Source organism: Ranitomeya imitator, chromosome 9, assembly GCF_032444005.1.
Source record: "Ranitomeya imitator isolate aRanImi1 chromosome 9, aRanImi1.pri, whole genome shotgun sequence".
Classification (NCBI taxonomy): Eukaryota; Metazoa; Chordata; class Amphibia; order Anura; family Dendrobatidae; genus Ranitomeya; species Ranitomeya imitator.
The window spans coordinates 40836273-40862910 of record NC_091290.1 but is presented as its reverse complement, the minus strand read 5'-3'; the positions used below and the strand labels follow the sequence as shown (position 1 = coordinate 40862910).

At 43.5% G+C, this 26638-nt stretch overlaps 1 protein-coding gene across 6 annotated transcripts in view; it reads right to left on the bottom strand.

The window, feature by feature from the left end:
- LOC138648861 (inositol-trisphosphate 3-kinase B-like) overlaps positions 1-26638 on the bottom strand; it is a 227394-nt gene that overhangs the window by 200204 nt on the left and 552 nt on the right. For 4 of the 6 annotated variants that reach the window (XM_069738819.1, XM_069738817.1, XM_069738820.1 and 1 more), the window contains exon 2: positions 21266-21336. The gene's annotated coding sequence lies outside the window, so the exon portion shown is untranslated. Of the gene's footprint in view, positions 1-21265; positions 21337-22962; positions 23039-26638 lie in introns of all 6 variants that reach the window. The other 2 variants (XM_069738818.1, XM_069738816.1) reach the window with 1 other exon arrangement.

Below are 26638 nucleotides of genomic sequence, written 5' to 3'. Positions count from 1 at the left end.
GCGCTCACACAGTGTTAATACCAGTGTGAACGGACCGCGGTGTAATGCACTCCGTTAATACAGCTATTAACCCTGTGTGACCAACTTTTTACTATTGATGCTGCATATGCAGCATCAATAGTAAAACGATCTAATGTTACAAATTGTACTAATGTTACAAATAATAATAAAAAAAGGGTTATGCTCACCCTTCGACGTTGCGTTGTCCTCGGCAGTGCAAGCGGCAGGTTCCGGTGGCAAGGATGCTATGGGAAAAGGACCTGCCGTGACGTCACGGTCATGTGACCGCAACGTCATTACAGGTCCTGCGCTCATCCAACCCTGGGACTGGAAGCTGCCGCGTGCACCGCACACAGGCGCCAGGACTTTAAGGGGCCTTGGGAGGGTGAATATGTTTATTTTTTATTTTAAGTCTCTTTTTAACCACGCATATAGTGCCCACATATATATATACCAAGTGGGCTGTGTTACATACTGCGTGGGCTCTGTTATATGCTATGTAGCTGGGCAATATATAACATGACTGTGCAATATACAACGTGGTTGTGCAATATACTACGTGCTCTGTGTTATATACTACATAGCTGTGCAATACACTATGTGCCTGTGCAATATACTACGTGGCTATGTTATGTACTACGTGGCTCTGCTATATACTACGTGGCTGACCAATAGAATACATACTTGTGCAATACACTACGTGGCTATGTTATATACTACGTGGTTGTGTTATATACTACTTACCTCTGCTTTATGCTACATACGCTGTGTTACATACTATGTAGCTCTCTTATATACTACGTAGCTGTCATGCCGTAAGCGGCAATAAAGGGGCAGGACGGCGTACCGGGACCCGCACCTGTCCCTACCACTTTAATGGGGCCCTAGCTTTCCCTTATCTCGGGGGTACCTATGATGGTTACGAGTCCCGAGCCGCCAGCATATCCCTGTCTCCTGTGCAGGCCCTATAAGTGGCCCCCTCTCCCCCCAAAGGAGGTGGACTGCACCAGTGTAATAATACAACAAATAACAGGGTATACAGACAAGGTAACTAAAAGTCTCAAACTCACCAAATGCTCACACAACCACAGAGAAAACACAGAGAAGGGAAGAGAAGGAATAAACTAGGAAGGAAAACAGGTTTAACATGCAACCAAAACAGCAGACACCAATCTCTGTAAATAAACCTCCAACACCAACACTACGCTCCTTCAACCTCCAAGCCAAGCAGTAGAATTGATCACTGACAATAGCTGAAGTCAGGACTGGGTCTATATAGAGGATCAGATTACAAAATCCCCTTCAGCTGAGAGAGACCCAGCTCTCAGCAACTCAGCAACAAGGGTTAACTCCTGCACTGCTGGCACAAAGCAGCCAGGTCAGAATACAGGTGAAGAGCTTCTGTTCACTGTGTGTGAACGAGGCCCAGAGCGCTGCGGTTCTCTGGAACCTCTCTGTCGCGGTAGCCCCGTGACAGTAGCTATGTTATATACTACGTCGGTTGTGTTATATACTATGTCACTGTGCAATATAGTACGTAGCCTGTGCTATATACTACCTACATATTCTAGAATACCCGATACGATAGAATCGGGCCACCATCTAGTTTACTATAAGTATATTAAGACTGCCGAGTGCAATGAATGAGTGATGGAGCCCGCACCAAATGCCGGGACATGACCTGATTCCAGCGCACCTGCTCATTAATGCCAAAGAGAAAATCATGAATGGAGTCCTAAGTGTTTTACTAAAGCCTGTACATGTTTCCATTACATATCACTGCCCTGCTGTAGTATTGCAATTATTCAGCACAAAAAAAATTATTTCCTGTAATACACATATCAATAAATATAAATTGTTAAAGAGGACCTATTACTAGGGCAAAAAGCGCCAAGTTTTTGCTTGTATTTTATTTCCACTGCTTCCCTGATGATTTCTTTTTAGTTGCTGTTGTTTTAAATCCGCCATTCGAGAAATACACCTTTTTAGTGCTATTTTTTATGGTCTTTATAAGAGGGTGTGGCAAACAGGATCCTCGGGGGCATGTCTTTAGATTGCTATGCATTATTATTCTGTGAGCGCTGTCCGCTTACAAAAGACCATGAACATCAACACTAAATAAAAAGTTTGTAACTATGAAAAAAAGCAAGAAAAACTGGAATATTCAGGAGAGCAGCGTGAAAAAAAATAAGAGCAAAAACTTTCCACTTTGCGCTCAGATAAATCAGGGTCACAAGGGATTTACATCGCCCCATTAAGAGTTGATTTTGGGTGACGTTATAGATTTACAGCTTGATGAATTTTAATGCCTGTTGTAATACGAGCAGATCACAAGATTGGATTGCCATTTATTCCAAGTCTCTAAAGACCGTATATATATATATTTGTAACTTGATATACACTTATGTGGTTGGAATCATTCATGTGATGTCATGGTGAACTGACCGATAATGAGAAAATATTCATTAATTGCAATGATATGTCAGGATTAAGTTCACGTAACCTAAGTGGCTGATGTAATGAAAAAAAATGCTGACCATTCTTTTTTTTATCAAGAAAAAGTCATCTTTCTTTTAGAAATATATTTAAAAATGCCTGTGCCTATTATGTATACTTGTTATGGCGCCCCCTGCTGCTCGTTTATTGTTCTCTAAGAATGTCCACCCTAATGTATCCAGTTCCGGAGGTAACACATGCCCAGTGACTCCTTTAAAGCAAATAATTGTATATTATTCTACCTTATAATGGGAGGTATGTTCAGGCTGCTTTAAAGGTAAATTCACAAACTGCAGATTTGTTGCAAAAAATTCTTGAGATTGAAAATAAGTTCTATACATATGGTATGCACGGGGCTATTTCTGCAGCTCGTACGTGGATTTCCCTAAACCCCATTCTGGTACCATAACAAAAAAAATGTGCCACATATCAATATACCCAGAAGTCACATGCTGCAGTATTTTTGGACAGTATATGGCATCAGTATATAGAAGTGAAAACTGTAGTGGAACGCAAAGAGTTAAAAGGAGTTACTTATTTCATGCAATAAAATGCAAATTAATTCAATCAAATTCATACAAATACTTATTTTCCCCACTGTATCTATACCTATAGCACAGCCCCTGCCCCGGAGCACAGAGCCACCACCCCTGCCCCGGAGCACAGAGCCACCACCCCTGCCCCAGCACAGAGCACCGCACCAGCCTGGGATGAGATTTCCCAGAGGTCACCGCACCAGCCTGGACCACCGAACGACCCCTGTGACCACTTCTTCACCTGTGCCGATCCCTTCACTGGTAAGCGACATTCGGACTGTAAGACGGACCCCCATTTGACACATTATTTTTTCCCCTATTTTCCTTCTGAAAATTTAGGGTGCGTCTTATGGTCCGGTGCGTCTTATAGTCCGAAAAATACAGTAGATATGAAAAATGGATTCAACAAGGGTAATGAAAACTGACACACGAACCAAAAAATGCATACAAACAGATTGCTTTTAACATATAAGAAAAAAAAAAACTAATTTGTGAAATTGGCTTCAGATGAGTATGTTATGTGAACAGGCTATATATACTGCATCTAAAATAAAAAGTCCTCTAGTGCGGCATGAAGTTGAATAAAGTACTCAAGTGAAAAATACAAAAATAAAATAAAAAAAAACCCCATGAAATTAAAGATAAGTTTGTTTTGTAAACAACCAACAAAGTAAGGAAGGTATCATGTTACTTATTATTATTAGTTAGGTGTAGATTATGAACAAAAAAATTTATCGGAGGTCTAAGGTTATGTATATTTGCCAAAAGTCTTAATTTTGCCCAGAGAGTCAAACAAACCTGACTGCCAAAGAGCAATGATTTATCAAAAATACGCTAAAAATTGGTCATTTTGGGGGGATTTCTGACATTTTGGGGGATTTCCCAGTTGACTCTGATAATAAGCTTAAATGTCCCAACAAACTGAGTTTTAAATTCTGGTAAATATAGAATATAGGAAAAATAACTGCACGTACAAACCAGAAGGTTATCAAATTCTTGCCAGTGTTCCCCCTTTGTGTCTCTGACTCCCAATGTGTCGACTGCTTCACACAAGCTAAGTGTTATCTCTCGGACACAAGTGCCACTCGGCAGCCGCTGCCTGGTTGTGAAGTTTCCTGTAGATAGTTCAGGAAAGTATGATTATTTGTTCATGCTCGTAATATTTTGAGTGGAAACGCTTTTAGGTTCCGCAACTCGGCCAAACTTAGTCCTAGTATTTAAGGTCAGTTCATTCTTCTGATGTATTCGCTTCAGTAAATAATAGCGTTCCCCATGAGATATCAACCCTGGAACATCTTTTCCGAAAACTTTTCATTATGAATTCATACCCCAGCTATTCCTCCTCGAAATGTATTGACAGCTGGGTTTCTTCGTTCCCCTTGCCAAAGAGGTGTGCTACAATACACTCCGACACCGTGCAGTAAGGGCCTACAGTGTCAGTGTGCAGAGTGACACATCGTATTCAAAAGAGGAAGGGTTGTAATTTTTTTCCCCATAAGTTTCCCAGGTAGAATAACAGAGAAATAACAATAACAAATTAAAATACATCCTGGCCCTGAAAGATATAAAACACATCAAAGAGAATGGCTGGGAACGTCCATGATCAAAGGAGGAACTGTAAAGGGAACAGAGCGCTGAGACCCCTCCATTCTCAGGGTCAGTAGGAGTTATACATTGATGACTTATATAAGACTTATACATTGATGATTAGAGAACAGCGAATCTTTAAAAAGTTGAATTCACTAGTTTTTAAAATTAAAAAAATACTGCGAAGCCTTCGCTATGAGGTCTCCTAGGACTTAATCCAACCGCTACTCGCCTCTTTGCTGCAGTTGTACAGCACACACTGTCTTTAGTATTTGTCCAATATTTTAGGGTTTTCTCTCCCTATTTCTATTGCAAAGTTGTGAACTTTGATGTCCTCTCACAATTTGGATTCACGCTATAACTGGTTGCTGCATTCCCTGCCTTGGCTTTTATGAAGGTTATGGTTAGTCCCTCCTGACTGGCTATACTATAGCATGTGATGTGATATCTACAAGGCATTATGAGGACACCCGCACGGCCACGCCAGAGGTCATGTCAGCCTTTTTTGGTTGATGCAATCTTTGGCTATGTGTAAAATTATGGTGGGCATTTTTTTGCCACTTCAAATCATAAATTGTTTGAAGAAATGGGTCGGATTTACAAGATGGAAGACCTTACTGCCGAGATGACTGGTGCCAGGGATGGATTCCTTCGTACCTCGAGTCAATGGGTCCTGTTTCTTGATTCCCCCGAGATTTAACGAAGCATTTGGGGGCTCCCCTAGATCAAACTGTATCTAAATAGAGTTTGCCCGTGCTGGACTTAAATCCGCTCCATTTTGATTTTGCTCATCTCACATAGATCTACTTCATAAAAATTATCCTGCTCCCCCCCTTTTTATCCTATTTAAGCGTCTATCCACTCCTATCTTAGTCCCTAGGTCCCTCCTTTTTTATCCTATTGAAGCGTCTATCCACTCCTATCTTAGTCCCTCCTTTTTTTCCCCTGCTTTCTCTCTCTCTCTCTCTTGGTTTTTCTTGTTCTATTCTCTCTACTCTTCTTTATCATGTTTCCTGGAATGCTGTGCATAATCTCTTCTGGTTCTCCATATGTAAATATGGTTGTTAAGCTGTTATAGTTTTTTTTCTGATTTATACTAAGGTTTGCAGGAGTGACTTGGCCGAGAGGCTTATTTACAGCCACGCTACGACTACTAGTTTGTTCTTTTATTTAATAAGTTTAACAGATACAGATTGAGTGAAATCATGAAAATACTCTATCAGGACTCATACTATAATTCTATAGGTGTCCACTTCCTGTAAGTTGACGGAGCTAAGGAAATCGAAAAGTTGCACTGTTGGTATGCCTATGCAGCGCCCCAGAGATCTGGTCGTTGCAGTAATGTCGCTCTGCCACTAAGGGGAGTGATGGTACGTCTGATGGCACTAAAGGAGTTCTACTGACCAGGTATCACCAAGCACACACTACACTTCACACTCCGGCCACTAGGGGGAGCAAAAGGCTCATTTATTGGGCCACTTCTCACACTGGTAAAACTAGGGGTCGGACAGGAAGTTAGGCAGAACGAAGCCTGGGAGAGCTCCAGGGAGGACCTGTCAGAACTGGGAAATCTGGCAGGTACCTAGCGAAAGGACAGATTGATACGGAACCGCGCCTGCACTACCTTGCGGCGGTATCCTAAGAAAGAGACAAGAAAGGAAGGATATTGTGGAACAGTGAGAGACGAGATCAGCATAAAGGAGATCCAGTAGGAGTCGTGCCCCGAGAACGGCAACATCTTACTGAGGCGCATAGCCGGTGGCCGGAGCACCGAAGTAGTAACAGTCTCCACGCATTACTTCAAACAGCGGCAGGACAGTTAATTACAGGTTGGCTGTCTACCATACAACACCTAAGTAGGACATAGGAGGCAATCGTGGGAGAGGGGCGACACTAGGGTTCCAGAAAAACTCCAGGCCTACCTGTCATAAAGGTGCGTCCTAGCCATAACATACCTGGGGGACGGAGAAGAGAAAGATCTAGAAAGAACGAGAACAGAAGTTGTGAGGACTATCCTGAATGCTCAGCAGGGAAGCACTACAACACACAGGCGCTAGTGGGTAGACACTGATTTTCACCTGCGAAGGGAACTCTGGATGTGCCTTCGGACCGGCCGGTCTCAGACAGCCCTGTTAAAAGTGCCCTGGATTGAGGATCCTGAAACCTTCAGTAAAAGGGAAAGAAACTGACCCGTGTTCTCGTTATTCCTTGCACTACGCACCATCATCCTTTATTGGACGCCCCTTAGCAGGGTCACGGACCGGGTCCAGCCACCGTGACAACCCTAGAACTGAGACAGAAAGGACCGGTACCAAGTACCCTGTGGCCCTGTGTCTGGGGCGATCCAACTATAACTTGCAATGTTCTCTACGCTTTATGACTATGAACAAAGATTGAACGCTTAATTGTTTGAAATTTGCCGATTTCCTAAAATTTGACACAAATTCAATTTGCAGCTCATTGATTCACTCATCTCTGTTCTTTCCGATAGGTCACTAATATCTGATCGGTGCAGATCTGAAACGTTCCACCCCCACCGATCAGCAGATTCTGCCCCACCCCAGTATATACAGTCGGCAGCATGGTGCTATACTGTGCAGTGGGCTTTTTCAGGTATAGCTCCCATTTACTTCAAGAGGCACACACTTCTTAATAAATGTGGGGTGCCTCTGGGCTATTTGAGCGCTAGAAAATAAACTCTATGCCAGTTGTCAAGAGTTTAGCTACATTCAGACCACCATGGTCTCATCACCTATTGGCAGAATATCTCCAGCATCCAGCCTTATAGTGGGGCATTAGTACTTCCGGACATTACTTCTAAAGGTACCTTCACACATAACGAGATCGTTAACGATATCGTTGCAACGTCACGCTTTTTGTGACGTAGCAACTATCCCGCTAACGATCTCGTTATGTGTGACAGCGACCAATGATCAGGCCCCTGCTGGGAGATCGTTGGTCGCTGGGAATGATCAGGACCTTTTTTTGATCGCTGATCACCCGCTGTCATCGCTGGATCGGCGTGTGTGATGCCGATCCAGCGATGTGTTCACTGGTAACCATGGTAAATATCTGGTTACTAAGCGCAGGGCCGTGCTTAGTAACCCGATATTTACCCTGGTTACCATTGTAAAAGTTAAAAAAAAAAACACTACATACTCACATTCCGATGTCTGTCACGTCCCCCGCCGTCAGCTTCCCTGCACTGTCAGTGCCGGCCGTAAAGCAGAGCACAGCGGTGACGTCACCGCTGTGCTCTGCTTTACGGCCGGCACTGACACAGTCGGTGCGGGAAGCTGACGGCGGGGGACGTGACAGACATTGGAATGTGAGTATGTAGTGTTTTTTTTTTTTTTACTTTTACAATGGTAACCAGGGTAAATATCGGGTTACTAAGCGCGGCCCTGCGCTTAGTAACCCGATATTTACCCTGGTTACCCGGGGACTTCGGCATTGTTGAAGACAGTTTCAACGATGCCGAAGTCGTTCCCCGGATCGTTGGTCGCTGGAGAGCTGTCTGTGTGACAGCTCCCCAGCGACCACACAACGACTTACCAACGATCACGGCCAGGTCGTATCGCTGGTTGTGATCGTTAGTAAGTCGTTTAGTGTAACGGTACCTTAAGCTTCCTATCAGTGTTTTGCATCTAAAATATACAAACTACATCTGTCAGCTGGAGTCCTGCATAGTGGACTCAGATTGTGCAAAGTAAACTACAATGATCCTGTTCCGCCTCCACCATTGTTTTATCAGTGAATTAAACAAAACATCCTTTGCTCATTTGAAAAAGTTTATTTTTCAATGCCATAAAAACAATGTTTTCCTCTTTAAAAACAGATTTACTATTCAAATTTGACCATAAATCGTTCTTACACGTAGCGCACACATTATGCATTTTAGACACTTTTTGCGCTGTGCTGCACAAAGGAACGAGGCTTAGCTGGGAAGGGTTGTCCGGCCTCAGGCTACAAGTCTGCAGTCATTTTATGTGACTGCAGATTTGTGAATTTTTCACAGCGTGCCAACTACGCGCTGAGGATTCTCCGGTTCCTGGAGTGTCTGGTGAATGACTGCAAGTATTCCATTGGCATACATGTGGTCATGTGCCGACTAGACGTATATTGCCTAACTTAAGGAAGGTCGGACACGTCTAGTCTGAATGTGGCTGGGAGTATGAAAATTGCATACTTGTAGTCACATGACCGGCCGCTCCGGGTACTGGAGAATCCTAACAGTGTGCAGTGCACACGCTGTGAGGATTCACAAATCTGTAGACACATAGAAAGACTGCAGACTTGTAGCCTAAGGCCCGGACAACACCTTTAAACCTACAGTGCTCCTAAGGAGGTAAAAAGTTAGAAAAAAGTGGGCAGTTGAGAAGGTGATGGGATGTCATAAAATCTCAGGAGTTAAACTGCCAGGATTGGAGTCATATCCAATCCCAGAAATTGCAGGAGAGCATCACTTACAGTATATAACAGTCATGCCCCCAGAAGAAGCTGATGGCGAAACATGCGTCGGGGTGAGGGGGATGTAAATCTATCCTATTTTACTTGCCTGACCAGCGGTATTGTTGTAGATCTCTTAAACAGGTATTGTTACCTCTCCATCCTTATCACCATGCTATATGATGATAGTCTATATGTAGATGGCCCAATCCCAATAGAAATCAATCTGGCCTATAGTGACATGTGATGATATTGGACACTTCCCTTGGTTTTCTGCTTTGATAGACCCTTGTCCATATAATTTTTTGGGTTTTCTATATTAGAGTAGACAGGAGTTTATACACGGCGGAGGAAAGCAAAGACTACGGTATTCTCTTTATTACCTGGGATATGCATCTAAAACATTTGAATCATGGAGCTTTGTTTTCTTAAAACTAATCCTTTTTCCAATTCTTTTATGACGCTCCTATAAAAGTATGAATACATTGACCACTTGGTCTTATTATTATTATTGTAAATGGGGCGTATCCCCTGATGAGCATCAGACAGGATCAACGCACCCCCCTGACAAAGAGAAATGAACGAAGAGGAATAATAGAGGAGCGGAACGAGGCAACGTTCCGAGAAAAGATGCGCTAATTGTGTTATTTAATGGGGAATGCGAGTATTCAGTACAACGGACATGTCACATAAATGTCAGGTGCTGAAAATAAAGTGATATGATTGTATTAGAAGCAGAAAGAATCCCTGATCATCAGCTGGTGTGTAGACGCTCTTTGTCCTCCTCACACTTGCCCTCAATGTGTCCTTTGTTCTGCTGATGTGTTGTTTTCATGCTAAGAGCCATTTACCTCCATTCAATCTATTTAAAAATTTAGGAAATACCCAATACCAGAGGTCATATCTCAGAGAAGCAGGAAAAAGAGGAAACAACAAGTGGTACAACCACACCAATTCCTGAAACCAAAATGGGAAGTGGTTTTCAAGAAATGAGCAACCACAGGGAATTTATACAATAAGGGGAAAGCAGTGAGAACATCCGAGCCCCGTCCCCGCACAAGCGAGGCACATCACGGATCTCTGCATTTTCCATAGGATCAAACTACTCACAACTAGGTGGGATGGGTAGAACGACGCCGAAGCACCGGACTATGGGGGCCCTCGGGGAATAAGACAATACTGCTAATGGGAGGGTTCAGGGTAAGCGAGCGCACGAAAAATCAGCCAGAAAACTTGGACACTTTTCATCCGATTTTCATCTGTATCTTCACCCATGTTTTCATTTTTTTACATCCATTTTCAAACATCGACATTCAAAAATATACATGATCAAGTAGTTTTCTGGGCGAATAATGGAAAAGTATCAGTAAAAATCAGGGTTCTCCTATCATATTGCTTGTGGACCGGAAGTCTTCAATTGAAATAAGATTGTTTCTGATAAACACGGTTGCCTGTAAAAGTTTGGGCACCCTTGGTCAAAATTACTGTTATTGTGAACTGTTAAGCAAAGTGAAGATTACATAATCTCTAAGAGAGGGCTAAAGTTACAAATGACACATTTCCTTTGTATTTTAGGGGTATATATATATATATATATATATATATATATATATTCATTCATCTTCTACATTTTAAAAATTACAAAATGGAAAATGGGTTGATGCAAAAGTTTGGACACTCTGCATGGTTGTACCTAGTAGCATCCCCTTTTGAAAGTATCACAGCTTGTAATCGCAGACAAGTGTCTCAATTGTTGCTTGAGGGATTTTCATCTCTTCTTCCCTGCAACCTTCCAGTTCTGTGAGATTCCTGGGTTGTCTTCCATCCTCTGCTATTTTGAGGTCTAGACACATATTTTCAATGATGTTCACATCAGGGGACTGTGAGGGCCATTGTAAAACCATCAGCTTGTGCCTTTTTTTTTACGTGTGTTTAGGATCATTATCCATGTGTAGAATCCATGCTCTTTTCACCTTCAGCTGTTTTTTTTTTACAGATGGTGTTATGTTTGCATCAAGAATTTGTTGAAATTTCTTTGAATCCAATTTTCCTTTTACCCGTGAAATGTTCCCAGTGCCATTGGCTGCAACACAACCCCAAAGCATGATTGATCCACCCCCATGATTAATGGTTGGTGAGATGTTCTTTTCCTGAAATTCTGTCCCCCATTTTCTCCACACATACCTTTGATCAATGTCTTTTAACCTCATCTGTCCACAGGACTTGTTTCCAAAATGCCTCAGGCTTGTTTAGATGTTCTTTTGCATACTTCTGAAGTTGAATTTTATGGTTAGGACACAGGAGAGGTTTTCTTCTGATGACTCTTCCATGAAGGTCATATTTGTGCAGGGGTCTCTGAACAGTAGAACAATGTACCACAATTACAGAGTCTGCTAAATCTTTCTGAAGGTCTATTGCAGTCAAGAAATCCTATGAGCAGCTCTCACTGAAATGTTGCTTGGTCTTTCAGACTTTATCTTGACCTCCACTGTTCCTGTTAACTGCCATGTCTTAATTAGATTTTGAACTGAAGTAAGGGTAACTAGAAAACACTTTACTATCTTCTTATAGCCTTCTCCTGTTTTGTGGGCCTGTGCCATTTTCATTTTTAGAGTGCTAGGCAGCATCTTAGAAGAACCCATGGCTGCTGTTTTTTGGAACAAGGCTAGAGGAGAATGAGTTTTTATAAAGCTGGGAAATCTGCATCACGTGGCCTTTACTAACAATGATGGTGAACAAGCCATCACCCTAACCGGCTCATTAAGGTCTGAAGCCTTGCAAAAAGTTATCCGAGCACACAAATCTCCAACGGTGTCCAAACTTTTGCATCGGCCCATATTCCTTTTTTGTAATTTTTAAAATGTAAACAATGACAATACATGTTTTTTTTTTTTGCCTAAAATACAAAGGAAATGTGTCATCTTTAACTTTAGGCCCTTTAGAGATCATTTCATCTTCATCTTAATAAACTGTTCACAATAACAGTAATTTTGACCAGGGGTGCCAAAACTTTTGACATGCCACTGTATGTTTTTCTAATGGAATATATTTGATTTTTTAAGTGTCTGATCAGCAAAGAGCACCAGACATTATAACACAATTAACTGCAAGCATTGTGATCCCCTGACTAAAATGGAAAATGATGGTGCAGACAAAAAGGAATAAAGTCATGAAAAGTTTTCTATTCTGAGAAGAAAAAAACCAACAACTTTTGACTAAGCAAAGTCTTCAACAAAGCATCACTGAAGAATATTTGCCTGATTTTGCAGCGACAGAACCACTAATCCTACAGAATGGGAAGTGGCTTCCAAGAAGCTAAAACAGGAGTTTTACAAAATACTAAGAACTAAATGCAAAAATCCCCAGGCCTTCCAATAAGTTAGGTTCCCGCGTAGCGTAAACCATGTGGGTTTTTTCTTTGCTGCTTTTTTTGGTTTGTGCAGAAAATCTTCTGCTTTTAACAGTTCGAATATTCCATGGAAAACCTGAAAAATTGCATTAAACCCCCCCCCCCCAACATTTTCTTAAGTACAAAGTCCCAGCGTTTCTGTGCTGAAAAATGTATAAAAAGCATGCCCCAAATGCATAAAAAAGGGCAAAATGCATAAAAAAGTGCAAAATCCTATTGATCAAAGATGATTTGCTTTTGTGTATTTTGATGCAGCAAAAAATAAGCAGTTCTGCACCTGGGAACAAGACCTGTATATGGACAGGGCTCGTTAATCACAATTGTGTGATATACTGAATGTCTGCGGCTTTATAGCGGAGCGCTGGGAAAAATTGGGTAAAATTATAATGTATGATTGACCAGCAGCTATTTTGTAGTCAGTGTTGGACCCCGTATTACATGGATTGGCTATGTGCAAAAAAAATGTGACGTTTAAAAAGTCATATAAGCTGAAGACTCAAACTATAAAAAAAAAAAAAATAGATAAATATCACAATAGTAATATTCTTGCTCCACCAAACTTTACAGTTCCCAGATTCCAGTGGTGGCGGCGGCTTTACATCACTCCATCTGACACTTGGCATTGTGCTTGGTGATGTAAGGCTGCATGCAGCTGCTCGGTGATGGAAACCCAAGCCATGAAGCAAGGACGTACATAATAATCATGGGGACCCATAGTAGAAGTTCTAATTGCCCTCCCTCCCAAAAAAAATTAGTTAATTAATATTCGCCTGGGTCACTGAAGAGCATATTTCACATCTTTACAGCCTTTCCAAAGTAATTATAAACTAAATTATGCCAACAAGTGTCCTACAAACACTGTGTGATACCCCCATAGAGAATTCCTCCACATGTACAGCATGATGTACCCACTGTACCCCACCTCAACTCCCCCATAAAAGAATGGTGCCCCCAAAATATTACAGTGTGCCAACTATGACCCCCACACAGTCCTCCATTACAGTATAATGGCCCCACACTGTACAATGGCCGGCACTAGCCCTCCAAACGGTATAATAGCCCTCACACAGCCCTTCAGACAGTATCATGGACCCTACACAAACCTTTGCACTGTATAATTGCTTGCATACAGTATAGTGACCCCCATATAGCACTCCATAAAGTAGAAAGGCTACAACATAGCCCTTCAAATATTATAATGCCCCCCACAAAGTCCTCCAAATATTATAATAGCCCCCACAATAGCCTTCCATATAATATAATGGGCGCCACATAGCCTTCCATATAGTAAAATGCACACTCCATAGTCCTCCATATACAGTGGGGAAAATAAGGATTTGATACACTGCTGATTTTACAAGTTTTCCCACCTATAAAGAATGGAGAGGTCTGTAATTTTTATCGTAGGTACACTTCACCTGTGAGAGACAGAATCTAAAAATAAAATCCAGAAAATCACATTGTATGATTGTTAAGAAATTAATTTACATGTTATTGCATGAAATAAGTATTTGATCACCGACCAACCAGCACAGGAATTCTGGCTCTCACAGACCTGTTAGATTTTCCTTAAGAAGCCTCATACTCTGTACTCATTACCTGTAATAATTGCACCTTATTAAACGTGTTACCTATATAATAAGACACCTGTCCACACACTCAGTCAATCACACTTCAACCTCTCCACCATGGCCAAGGCCAAACAGCTGTCTAAGGACACCAGGGACAAAATTGAATACCTGCACAAGGCTGGGATGGTCTACACAACAATAAGCAAGCAGCTTGGTGAGAAGTCAACAACTGTTGGCAAAATTATTAGAAAATGGAAGAAACGCAAGATGACTGTCAATCTTCCTCGGTCTGAGGCTGTGTTTGGAAGAAGAAGGATGAGCAGAACTCCAAGAACACCACATAGTCCTCCGCATAGTATAATGCATCCCACATAGTGCGCCATATAGTTTGATGATCCCCCATAGTCCTCCATATAGTATAATGCACCCCATAGTCCTCTATATAGTATGATGCACTCCCCATAGTCCTCCATATAGTATAATGCACCCCATAGTCCTCTATATAGTATGATGCACTCCCCATAGTCCTCCATATAGTATAATGTACTCCCCATAGTTTACCGTATTGTATAATGCACCCATTAGTCCTCCATATAGTACAATGTACCAGCCCATAGTCCTCCAGCCCATACAGTATTATAGCCACCACAGTGTACTTACTGATTAAAAAAATATATACAATACTCACCTCTGCTCCATGAAGTGAAGTCATCGCACCCTCTGAACTGAGATGTAAGAGGCTGAGGAAGAATGATTGAGAGAGCGTCACCTAATGCTCTCTTTTCATCATACAGGTTGTCAATACAGTTTAATGTGTGATGGTGTGAGGGAGGCACGGTGCCAGCGTTGGAAACGGGACCCCTGGGATTTTGCACAGCTTTTTTTTTCACATTGATTTACATTGTACTGTAAATCACAGTGCGGATCTGCAGCGTTTCTGCGCGGAAAAATCCGCTGCGGATCCGCACTAAATCCGCTTGGTGTGCACATAGCCTAAGGTTTTTTACCCCTTCATGAACCCAGCTTTTTTTGGTTTTGCGTTTTCCGCTCCACTCCTTCCCGGAGCCATAACTTTTTAATGTTTCCGTCAATATGGCCATGTCAGGGCTTGTTTTTTGCAGGACAAGTTGTACTTTTGAACAACACCATTGGTTTTACCATGTCGTGAAATTGCAAAAAAAGTGCAATCCCACACTTGTTTTTTGGGGGGCTTTTTTTTACTAGGTTCACTAAATGCTAAAACTGACCTGCCATTATGATTCTCCAGGTCATTACGAGATCATAGACACCAAACATGTCTAGGTTATTTTTTATCTAAGTGGTGAAAAAATTTTCCAAACTTTGCTAAAGAAAAAAAAAATGCACCAGTTTCCATTTTTCGGGATCGGGCTTGTTTTTTGCACTCCAAGCTGACATTTTTAATGATACCATTTTGGTGCAGATACGTTCTTTTGATCGCCCATTATTGCATTTTAATGCAATGTCACGGCGACCAAAAAAACGTAATTCTGGCGTTTTGATTTTTTCTCACTACGCCTTTTAAATCCTTTTTTGTTTATTGATAGGTTGGGGGCGATTCTGAACCAAATATGTGTAGGTTTGATTTTATTTTTAATGGGGCGAAAGGGGGGTGATTTGAACTTTTATATCTTTTTTTTATATTTTTAAACATTTTTTTTTATTTACTTTTGCCATGCTTCAATAATCTTCATGGGAGACTAGAAGCTGGCACAACTCTATCGTCTCTGCTACATAAGAGGCGTGCTCAGATTGCCTCTATGTAGTAGAATTATGAGCACCGACCACAGGGTGGCGCTCACAGCAATCCGGCAGTGACAACCATAGAGGTGTCCAGGAGACCTCGGGTTGTCATGCTGACACACCGGTGACCCGCGATCATGTGACGGGGGTCACCGGTGTGCGTAATTGCCGGAAGTTCCAATTAAATGCCGCTGTCAGTGGCATTTAACTAGTTAATCGTTTATTTGCAGCTGAGTTTTTTGCTCATTTTGTTTCTTGTATTCTTCTGGGTTTTGTGCGCTTTATGGCCAATGTTATGTGCTGCATGTATACCAACTTACCCCAAGCTCAGTGTTTGTGTTTTTATGTGTAGTAACTGCTCTTCCACGGTGCTGCCATAAATACGATTTGCTGCCAGTCAGCAGGACCACGGCTAGCTTTCCATAACCTATGCATGTTTATGTGACGAGGTCCCGGCTAGCTTTCCATAACCTATGCATGTTTATGTGACGAGGTCCCGGCTAGCTTTCCATAACCTATGCATGTTTATGTGACGAGGTCCCGGCTAGCTTTCCATAACCTATGCATGTTTATGTGACGAGGTCCCGGCTAGCTTTCCATAACCTATGCATGTTTATGTGACGAGGTCCCGGCTAGCTTTCCATAACCTATGCATGTTTATGTGACAAGGTCCCGGCTAGCTTTCCATAACCTATGCATGTTTATGTGACGAGGTCCCGGCTAGCTTTCCATAACCTATGCATGTTTATGTGACGAGGTCCCGGCTAGCTTTCCATAACCTATGCATGTTTATGTGACGAGGTCCCGGCTAGCTTTCCATAACCTATGCATGTTTATGTGACGAGGTCCCGGCTAGCTTTCCATAACCTATGCATGTTTATGTGACGAGGTCCCGGCTAGCTTTCCATAACCTATGCATGTTTATGTGACGAGGTCCCGGCTAGCTTTCCATAACCTATGCATGTTTATGTGACGAGGTCCCGGCTAGCTTTCCATAACCTATGCATGTTTATGTGACGAGGTCCCGGCTAACTTTCCATAACCTATGCATGTTTATGTGACGAGGTCCCGGCTAGCTTTCCATAACCTATGCATCTTTATGTGACGAGGTCCCGGCTAGCTTTCCATAACGTATGCATGTTTATGTGACGAGGTCCCGGCTAGCTTTCCATAACCTATACATGTTTATGTGACGAGGTCCCGGCTAGCTTTCCATAACCTATGCATGTTTATGTGACGAGGTCCCGGCTAGCTTTCCATAACCTATGCATGTTTATGTGACGAGGTCCCGGCTAGCTTTCCATAACCTATGCATGTTTATGTGACGAGGTCCCGGCTAGCTTTCCATAACCTATGCATGTTTATGTGACAAGGTCCCGGCTAGCTTTCCATAACCTATGCATCTTTATGTGACGAGGTCCCGGCTAGCTTTCCATAACCTATGCATCTTTATGTGACGAGGTCCCGGCTAGCTTTCCATAACCTATGCATGTTTATGTGACGAGGTCCCGGCTAGCTTTCCATAACCTATGCATGTTTATGTGACGAGGTCCCGGCTGGCTTTCCATAACCTATGCATGTTTATGTGACGAGGTCCCGGCTAGCTTTCCATAACCTATGCATGTTTATGTGACGAGGTCCCGGCTAGCTTTCCATAACCTATGCATGTTTATGTGACGAGGTCCCGGCTAGCTTTCCATAACCTATGCATGTTTATGTGACGAGGTCCCGGCTAGTTTTCCATAACCTATGCATGTTTATGTGACGAGGTCCCGGCTAGCTTTCCATAACCGATGCATCTTTATGTGACGAGGTCCAGGAGCACAGATTTTCATACCCACATTACTCTTTCTCAACCTCTGACCTTCACCACTTCCTCAGTGATGGTAAAACCTGCAAAATGTTACAAAAGAAGGGCGGATTTTTTAGTGGTTAAAGACATCTCTGCAAACATTTACATAAACACCTGCTGATCTGAAACCCATTGTGTGGGCACACAGGAGGACAATTACTGAGTGTTTGTTATATCCCCTCCTTTACAGGAGTGTGTCTCTGGCTGTGTCTATACTTGGGGTTTCTCAATCATAAATGATGATGTGAAGACAGGAAACCGTAGATTAGATATGTATTGTTTAACCTGTCACCAGGTTTTCCCCATATAATGTACGGCCACCACTATTAGGGTCCTTTTTGCAGCATACAGGAATGATTTAAAAAAAAACAAAAAAAAAAAAAACTCCCGATCCAATCTGTAGATCCTAAAAAATAGCTTTTATTATAGTCTCAAGAGGAGCGATCCGTTCCGATGGCCGCCTCCTCTGTCCTTGTGATTGCCGGCCTCTTCCCTGTCCTACGCAATCCACACAGTGTCATCCATCGCGGATCAAGACCAGAGACGCCCATCAAACCAGACCGCCCCATAGGCGAGTATAATAAAAGCTATTTTTTGGAATCTGCAGACTGGATTGGGGACTTTTTTACAGAATTCCAGTATGCTGTCATAAAGACCCAAACGATGGTGGCCGTACATTATAGGGGACGAACCTTTAAGTATACGGTTGACTCAATCAAGAGCTGTTACATTGTTGCATTTAATAATTAGATTTAGATTAGAGTTGTATTTAATAAACAGAGTTTTGAAACTATTTCTTTTCCATAACTTTTCCTTTTGTGTCTTCATGTGGCAGATTTGCAGCAGAAATGTGATTGTCCTATTAATCTGAATGGGGGATGCAGAAAACCATGGGCATGCTGCAGACTGTCACTCAGTTGCAGAAATTCCTGCAATGCAGGAATTCCCCCTAACAGAAACCTATTGTACATTGTGTCTCAGTTCTGACATTTTTGTTTTTTTCCAACTAATGTCAACAACAACAAAAAAAAATTGAGTTTGACTGCACAGACTGGATGCAAGCTAACCCTGGTGTGTTCTCTCCTGCTACGTCGCTGTACACACCAGCGGTCACAGAGGTCACAGGCCTCTACACACATGGACTACAACTGCTCGGCCAGAACCACTGTTTTGCCGCCGTAGTCTATATTGATTGTAACAGTCATTTAAACTGGTCAAATATGACCCCCGGTGAAGGATGAAATGTTTCTGGGGACATATTTTCAAAGAAAGATCTTTCACCTAACTATGGAAAAACTTTATTCCTGATGATGATGATGATGTATCATTGGTCGGTTCATACAATCGTCCAATGTAAATTATCATTGGGTGAAATTAAGTGATCCATTTTTAGACATTTTAGTCTTATTGGTCATAGGAGCTGAGCTGCAGTTCTTGGCTCCGATCATTATTTACAGGGTTGAAAGCTGCTGATCGGTGGAGTTGTTGGGTGTCCGACCCCCTATTCAACATCGTAAGGCTGGACAACCCCCAAAAATGAGTTTGTTTTAGGACCACATTGAGATAAGGTGTGTATGTAATGGATAAGACATTAGCCAGAAACATTCCTTTCTCACAATTTATTTGGAATTGAAGAAGTGTTCACATTTCCTTCCTTCAATACGTTCATCAAATACATGAATTATATCCACAAGACCCTGGTAATCCGGCCAAGAGAAGAAGTGTCCAACGAAGGAACAATGGCGGGCAGCTCAGGCATCGGTGGCAACTGGCAGGATGAAAGGGTTGCCTCGTTCAGTTTCTCTTCTAGATCCATGGTCATCAAAATTAAGACGTTTTGGGAGTATTCAATAGTTAATAATTATTACAATAAATGATAGATGTATAGGCGCAGAGTACTGACCGTGCTGTTGTTGAAGGGGAGTTGTTCTCCGCTCTTAGAGAAGTTCAAATAGTTTTAATTGACGCGTTTCAGGTTTGGACCAAACTTTAAAAAAAACAAAACTACAGGCCTATAATTATTGATATACAGAACACATATAGACCCTCACAGAAGTCTTAATATGAAGTTCACTTAATAAAAACTGTGCATAGATTGACAAGTCATGCTGTGACTGTACGTGATTAAGGAAAGGGGTCCTGCACCATCACTAGAGCTCGGGCCCTAACTAGCTCTGCTCCCAAAGGCACCTCTAAAGGTGAGGAGGTTTAGGCCACCAACCTTACTGTTCTCCTGTAATACCCTATGCTGTCACTTCCCCTTCCCAAGGGGGCCTAGGACAGATATGTTAAGTGTATAAACACGTAAGACAAACAGGGATAAAAAAAAAAAAAAAAAAAGTAACTTGCATACAAAAACACCCACTAAAGGTAGAGGGGAATATAGGAAAGGACAGGAAGATACAAACCAAATGGGACTAGGATAATGGAAAAAGCATACACCCAAAAACAGCAGACAGTAATCTCCAGCAGCAACTACGAACTCCAACTTCAGTACACCAACTCCAACAAGCCAGGAAGTAAATTTTCACTGGCGAGTATGAGAAGGCCTGGCCAGGTTTTATAGAGAGAGGAAATGAGCAGGTCAGAAGCAGCTTTCAGATGGAGCTGTAGGTCTCTAACCAGCATACAAAGAATAGTTAATCTCTTCAGTGCCAAAGGAAGTCCATTTAATAAGATGAACAAAACATACATGCTAAATGGAAGACCTGCGATTACCAATACGCAATGATCGCCCAACCCCAGATCTCCAGGACGTGAAACAAGTGGTTTCTTCCCAACGTTCGTTTCAAATGTACGATGAATGTCGGGTGCGGGTGTATGGAGCGGGCTCAAGAGCTGAGCCTGCTCCACACACTGCAGATTTTGGTTGGTTGTATTGCATAGCCATCACCCGCTTCTAATAGCTGAAACCGCTGCTGTTTAACCCCCTCATATGTAGTGGTCAATCATAAGCAGCAGTATTTAAGTGACGCACCAATTCGAGCACCCATCGCCTCTACCGTGACGCGATTGTTGGGCCTCGACTTATTGCTGTAGCAGCTGAGAGCCTACTGAAGACCCCCATTGTTGAAATCTTTGTGCTCCTGTGCCTGGGCTTCATGAGAGATTGTTAAATTCACTATGGATTGCATTTCAGTGTAAAGTGGAAGCATCAGGTCCCCTGGGGGGAGGATGTGACTGATAAAAAAAAAAGTTTAAAAAAATATTTAAAAAAAAAACCAAACCTTTTTTCACAATACAAAAAAAGGGGAAATTAAAAAAACATTTAATATCATGTCCGCAAATGTCCAATGCATTGAAACAAAATAATTTAACATTTATGTTAAACGCTTTGAAAAAAAAAATTGCAAGAATTGCTGTTTTTCAATTGCCCCAATAATGCAATAAAAAAGCAAAATAGTGTATGTACAACAAAATGGTATTAATAAAAATAACATCTTGTCAAGCATAAAACAAGCCCCATCACAGCTCCATCAATGGAAAAATAATAAAAGTTAACATTTTCAGAAAATGGCAATACAAAACATTTATTTATTTATTTTTTTTACAAAGTTCTGAATTTTTTTAACCAATAAAATATATATTAAACTACGGTACATACGTTTGGTATCACGGTTTTCATACTCATCTGGAGAATCATGTTGCCAGATCGCTTTTACCGCACACTGAATGCTGTAAAAGAAAAAATAAAACAATAGTGGAGTTGTGGTTTTTCACTAGGTCACTGCTCTTAGAATCTTTCTTCGGCTTTTCAGCACATTATGTGGGAAGATAAATGGTGTCGCTCAAAATTAGAACTTGACCTGCAAGAAAACAAGTTGCAAAAAAAAAAAAAAAAAAGTTGGTAGTGCCAGAAAGGGGTTAATTTACTCTTTGCCGAGCACCTGCCTGGTCTGCTGCATTTAGGAAGGATGTGAAACTATTGTCTCTAGCGGGAAACGGCAGATACGTCTTCCTATATGTGTAAGTGGCCGTCACGTGATAGACCCTGATAACTGTTAAGGCGAATTGTCGGGGGGGAGGATGACGAGCGCTACCAATGGCAGATTGCACTTTTCTAGGTTTGGAGTTGAACGCCAGTCCAAGCTTTGCTATCATTCTGGAAAATATCCAGGCATCATGCACACAGTCGTATGCATTCAGCCTGTATGCTGGCACAAGAAGTCATCCTGGCTTTGTAACTCAATGATACCATCATCCGACACCCTATCATGGAAATAATCTCATTATCTACTCTTAATATCTGTTTGCTACACCTGGTACTAATGCACCAAGCTGGCAGACAGCTGTGAGCCAACACATCATGGGTCCACGAGCTACATGTGGCTCTCAAGCTACAGGTTGGGGACCCCTGACTTAGAGGAACACTCCCACCAAACTTTTTATTGCCTAAACCTGTATAAATGTGTATGTAATGTAGGGTAAGTACGGTAACACTCACCGATCGCCATCTTCCCCCGTTTCCAGCGCAGCTCCGCGGCTCTTCTGGGTCATGTGATGGCTCTCCCATCCTACCGGATTACACTGGGCTCCATGTTTGAGCCGTAATTGGCTTTTACATTGTAAGTCTGTGGAGCATCAAAACAAGGGTCCGCAGACTTGGGGTTCAGTCAGACGGCCATGTGAATCAGAGCAAGATGGGAACACAATGTTTGGACTGGCAGGCGGCTCTCCCGACCAGAGCGTGACAGCTGCATAGAAATACATGGAGCTGTCATGATTGGGTTGGTAGAGCCGCCGGCCAGTCCGTGCATTGTGTTGCGATCTCGCTCCTATTTATACGGCTGTCTGACTGCACCCTTACATTGTAATAGTGACTTCTAGCTCATACATAGTCCCCAGCGTGATACAGAGAGTCAAGTGATCCAGAAAAGGGGCTGGGCTGTGTTGGAGACGGGAAAGATGGCGATCAGTGAGTCTATTACCGCACTTACACTTACACATTTACACAGGTTTAAGCAATAAAAAGTTTGATGGGAGTGCTTCTATAATTAGGGGGCACTCACTGTGTTTCTGTTTTAGAAGTGTCCTTTCAATGCACTATTACTTAAAGCACTCCAGCAATTTTTTTATTGCACCGCTGGAGTGGTGCTTTAAATTAAATTCCCCTGCCGCCGCCGCCTCCATCCTTTTCCGGCGTCGCTCCCGTCGGTCTACGGAGAAAAGTGACCTGCCGGCAGCTCCAGTGTTTCAGGAGTCACTTTACAACACAAGTATATTTTTTGTATTTGGGCAATTTATTTTTTCCTGATTTATAAATCTTACATATTTGTCACTTTTTGTAATATAAATAATTACCCTCAGCGCTGATTGTTCAGTTTTACCAGAATGTGACTTTTCCCATCGGTCACCAGTCCTGTCTGCTGCCGTGACGCTGTGAGAAGTAGACAGAGCATGGTGGGGAGAGGTGTAAAACAGCGTAACCGACTGTAATCATAGAGCGCCAATGACAGTCATCTTAAAAGAACACAACCGACAGGTACCATAACATTTACAATATAACTATAGGATTAGTAATGGATAGACGTCTTATAGACTCCTCTCCATTACTAACCCGTGGGCTTGATGTCACCAGACAATACAAAGGTGACATCAACCCCACAAATATGAACCCCACATGCCACCACTACAGGGCAAGCGAGCCGGGTAAAGCACCAGAATGGTCACATCTTATAGATGTGCCTTTTTTGGTTGGCTGCAGGCTGCTATTTTTAGGATGAAGAGTGGTCAATATCTATGGCCTCTACCAGCCTGAGTATACCAGCCCTTAGCTGTCAGATTTAGCTTGTCTGGTTAACATAAATGGGGGACCCCATGCCATTTTTTAAATTATGGAAAAAAAAAAAAAACAGCATGGAGACCCCTCTATTCTTGTTAGCTGGTCTTGCTGACAGCTGAGGGATGCAGCCTGCAGCTGTCAGATTTGCACGGCTGGTTATCAAAAACACAGGAGAACCCACGCCTGAATACTCCCACCAGCTGCCGCCTGCTCTCACTGTTATTTGCGGCAACAGGTGTAGGCTGAAGGGAGTAACAGTCCCTGAGCAGAAATAATTCCGCGGACTCACTGCTACATGTTACGATAGGGATTATTGTCATTTGTGTCCTTAGGCTACTTTCACACATCAGGTTTTTTCCATCAGGCTGGTTCCGGCAAGTTTTGAAAAACTGGATCAGGCGAAAGATGCCGTCGGATCCAGCTTTTTCCCATAGAGTTGTATTAGCGCCGGATGACCTTACGTTTTGTTCGTTTTTTGCAGGATCCGGCAAAAAGGTCGTTTCTGGCGTCTGGAAAAAAACGTACACACCAACTTTTTTTTGTCTCCGGTGAAAAATCCAGCGCTTCCGGCTTTAGCTAGAAAGGAAGCCTATGGGAGCCGGAAGGTGCCGGATTGGGAAATTACAGATTCCGGCTTCGGATTCCGTTTTTTTAAACTGAGCATGCTCCCATTTATTTTTAATCCAATTATCTGAATATACTAGTCAGATCCGTCGCATCAGTTTTTCACAATCTGCAAAGGATCCGTTTTTTTCCAACATTCGACGGATTGTGCCTGACGGTAAAAACCTGATGTGTGAAAGTAGCCTTATTTACTTGTAGCAGAGAATCAGTTCCATAAAATTCACTACTTTTCATAAAATCTATAAATCATTTGCTCCCATTATTCAGCCATTGTACCTTGAAAAATAGTTACACACTGTAAGAAGTCTCCACAGCCCTCCTACACAGTACAATGCCCCACACACAGTACATGCCACCCCAACATACAATGCCCCCACACCAGCCACAAACAGTACATGCCACCCCAACATACAATGCCCCCCCCACACAGTACAATGCCCCCACCCCAGCCACACACAGTACATGCCACCACAACATACAATGCCCCCCCCGCACCAGCCACACACAGTACATGCCACAACATACAATGCCCCCCCCAGCACCAGCCACACACAGTACATGCCACCACAACATACAATGCCCCCCCAGCACCAGCCACACACAGTACATGCCACAACATACAATGCCCCCACAGCACCAGCCACACACAGTACAATGCCCCCCCACACAGTACATGCCACCCTAACATACAATGTCCCCACAGCACCAGCCACACACAGTACAATGCCGCCACACACAGTACATGCCACCACAACATACAATGTCCCCACAGCACCAGCCACACACAGTACAATGCCCCCCCACACAGTACATGCCACCCTAACATACAATGTCCCCACAGCACCAGCCACACACAGTACAATGCCCCCACACACAGTACAATGCCCCCACACCAGCCACACACAGTACATGCCACCACAACATACAATGTCCCCACAGCACCAGCCACACACAGTACAATGCCCCCCCACACAGTACATGCCACCCCAACATACAATGCCCCCACACCAGCCACAAACAGTACATGCCACCCCAACATACAATGCCCCCCCACACAGTACAATGCCCCCACCCCAGCCACACACAGTACATGCCACCACAACATACAATGCCCCCCCGCACCAGCCACACACAGTACATGCCACAACATACAATGCCCCCCCAGCACCAGCCACACACAGTACATGCCACCACAACATACAATGCCCCCCCAGCACCAGCCACACACAGTACATGCCACAACATACAATGCCCCCACAGCACCAGCCACACACAGTACAATGCCCCCCCACACAGTACATGCCACCCTAACATACAATGTCCCCACAGCACCAGCCACACACAGTACAATGCCCCCACACACAGTACAATGCCCCCACACCAGCCACACACAGTACATGCCACCACAACATACAATGTCCCCACAGCACCAGCCACACACAGTACAATGCCCCCACCCCAGCCACACACAGTACATGCCACAACATACAATGCCCCCCCACCCCAGCCACACACAGTACATGCCACCACAACATACAATGCCCCCCCAGCACCAGCCACACACAGTACATGCCACCACAACATACAATGCCCCCCCCACCCCAGCCACACACAGTACATGCCACAACATACAATGCCCCCCCAGCACCAGCCACACACAGTACATGCCACAACATACAATGCCCCCCCAGCACCAGCCACACACAGTACATGCCACAACATACAATGCCCCCCCAGCACCAGCCACACACAGTATAATGCCACCACAACATACAATGTCCCCACAGCACCAGCCACACACAGTACAATGCCCCCCCACACAGTACATGCCACCACAACATACAATGTCCCCACAGCACCAGCCACACACAGTACAATGCCCCCCCACACAGTACATGCCACCACAACATACAATGTCCCCACAGCACCAGCCACACACAGTACAATGCCCCCACCCCAGCCACACACAGTACATGCCACAACATACAATGCCCCCCCACCCCAGCCACACACAGTACATGCCACCACAACATACAATGCCCCCACCACCCCAGCCACACACAGTACATGCCACAACATACAATGCCCCCCCAGCACCAGCCACACACAGTACATGCCACAACATACAATGCCCCCCCAGCACCAGCCACACACAGTATAATGCCACCACAACATACAATGTCCCCACAGCACCAGCCACACACAGTACATGCCACCACAACATACAATGCCCCCCCCCCCGCACCAGCCACACACAGTACATGCCACCACAACATACAATGCCCCCCCAGCACCAGCCACACACAGTACAATGCCCCCCCACACAGTACATGCCACCCTAACATACAATGTCCCCACAGCACCAGCCACACACAGTACAATGCCCCCCCCACAGTACAATGCCCCCACACCAGCCACACACAGTACATGCCACCACAACATACAATGTCCCCACAGCACCAGCCACACACAGTACAATGCCCCCCCACCCCAGCCACACACAGTACATGCCACAACATACAATGCCCCCCCCAGCACCAGCCACACACAGTATAATGCCACCACAACATA